A 2,213-nucleotide genomic window follows, 5' to 3' on the forward strand; every position below is an offset into this window, starting at 1 on the left:
TATGAAATGTTTGAGATACCAATACTGATAACAGAGTAAATTAGAAAACAACAGACAGAAAATAAGACAAAAATTGTTATATGAGGGGCTGGAGAGATGGCTCAGCGGTTAAGAGCACTGACTGCTCTTCCAGAGGTCCTGAGTTCAATTCCCAGTAACCACATGGTGGCTCACAACCATCTGTAATGGAATCCGATGTCCCCTTCTGGTGTGTCTGAAGACAGCTACATGTATTCACATATATAAAATAAAAACAAATCAAAAAAATTGTTATATGAAAGTAATGCATATTGTATTTAAAATAATAAAAAATTAGTCTAAGACCAGGAATTACTTTGCAGTGTCTTAGCTAAAAAAGATATCAGGTGGAAAACATAATTTGTATAACATATAAGTCGGTTTATGGGAAAATAGACTTAAATTTAATCAAAGAATTTGGATATCAACCCCCCCCCCTCCATATTGGGCAGAAAGACACCTTGTTGGTGGCGGTGTTCTTATATCAGTCAGGGGCAGAGCAGATGGCAGTCCTTTGTTCATCCTAGCTTGATGCTTGACTTGGTGGCCAAAGGTGTTTTATGCCTGGACACATAAAAATTGAATCAAGTCAAATCCAGGTAGCACAGCACAGAACAAGGAAGACAGACATAGACCTGGGTTGTGCCATGCCACAAGGTATGGGCAAGAATAAACAGCCACAGTTCTGCCCTCCACTCCAGAGCACAGGCAGGCCATAGATACATGGAGCCCTCCCTACCACCACACAGCACAGCAAGGGAGGAGGAAGACAGACAGAGACCTATGGACCACCATGCCACCCACAGACCTGCTGTTCTGTACACAGCACAGGTGGGCCATGGATACCTCCTTGCCACCACACCTGTCACACAGGGGCCCACCAGTCGCAGTGGTAAGTCTACAGCAGGGGACACCATTATGTACAAATATGTGGTTGACAGATTGGAGAGAAAAAGAAGTGGAGCAGTTTGAGCATTATGAAGAAAAATGGAACTAGAAGACTCAGGGTGGAGGGGAGTAGCCTGTTGTGAGTGACCGGCTCCACTACCTGGGACCATGGTGAAGTCACAGCCAAAGCCTCCGTGGAGGGCTATGGCTACACAGTGGCAGGGTCAGTGTCAATGTCCGTGGCTCCTATTAACCCTAGAAAACATTGAGATGACCCTGGAGGGTGGGGACATGTCCAGGGGATATTCAGAACTTGCCCCCACTCTGGAGAGCTGGCCCTACCTCTCACTGGCATCAGCACTCTGGAGAACTGGTCCTGTACACCTCGCCTGAGCAACATAGTGGAGTATATATACCCTGATGGTGGCAATGGCACTGGCAAGCCAGCCCTCAGGTTGAGAGCAGGAGAGCTGGCCCCACCCCTTGCCAGCTGCAGCACTAGGGAAAGTGAACCCCACACCTTGACTAGACAGCAGAGTGGAGTGAAGATGGAGCTGTTGGTGAAGGTGAGCCTCCCTGAGGCATGAGAACATTGGCCTCCTGCCAATGGTGGTATCAGATTGCCTAGCCAGAGCAGTGCTGGAGAGCTCACCCTGGTGGTAGGGAGAAAGGAGAGCCAGCACACTGACCACCTCAGCTACCACCCAGGCCCAGATCCAGAGCTCTGAGTTGATCCACCCCAAAACCTGTATCATCTGCAAATGATTGGGAAACATGAAAGGGCCAGTCATGTTTATCCAAAGCTGCGTGATCTCCATGACACAGGGCAACAACGGGATAACTTGGAGGAGACATGGCAACAGGATACAATATTGATAGTCTCACAGAAGCCAGAGACCTGGAACATTTGCAAGTGAAGATGTGTGGACAGAGGAATAAACTGGGACACACTGTGACATACTACAGTTTCCACAATGAGATGTTTTTGTATGCTGTGTGTGTGAGAGAGAGGGGGGGGGGTGGAGGAAGGGATGGGGGAGAGAAAGAGAGAGAGAGAGAGAGAGAGAGAGAGAGAGAGAGAGAGAGAGAGAGAGAGAGAGACTTTACTGGGAGGATTGCAAGAGCAGAAGGCAGATATAAGGGGAGGAGAAGAGAAAGATGTTAAAATCACAAAGAATCAATAAAAATTTTTAAAAAGGAAAAAATTGTGAAGGTAAGTTTTAAAAGAACATAAATAAGGTTTGCCATTTAATCAAGTTTTGTGGTTTTCTTTCTTCATTCTCCTTTGAGTGGCTTCCTGCTCTGCA

At 46.7% G+C, this 2,213-nt stretch overlaps 1 non-coding gene across 1 annotated transcript; it reads left to right on the plus strand.

Annotated features, from left to right (window-relative positions):
* Positions 1-452: 452 nt before the first annotated feature.
* LOC115490475 lies at positions 453-594 on the plus strand. Its single transcript, XR_003956590.1, has one exon. It is a non-coding gene; the product is annotated as a small nucleolar RNA SNORA48 (small nucleolar RNA).
* The last annotated feature ends 1,619 nt before the right edge of the window (positions 595-2,213 follow it).

This window comes from Mus musculus, chromosome 6 (genome assembly GCF_000001635.26).
Source record: "Mus musculus strain C57BL/6J chromosome 6, GRCm38.p6 C57BL/6J".
NCBI lineage: Eukaryota > Metazoa > Chordata > Mammalia > Rodentia > Muridae > Mus > Mus musculus.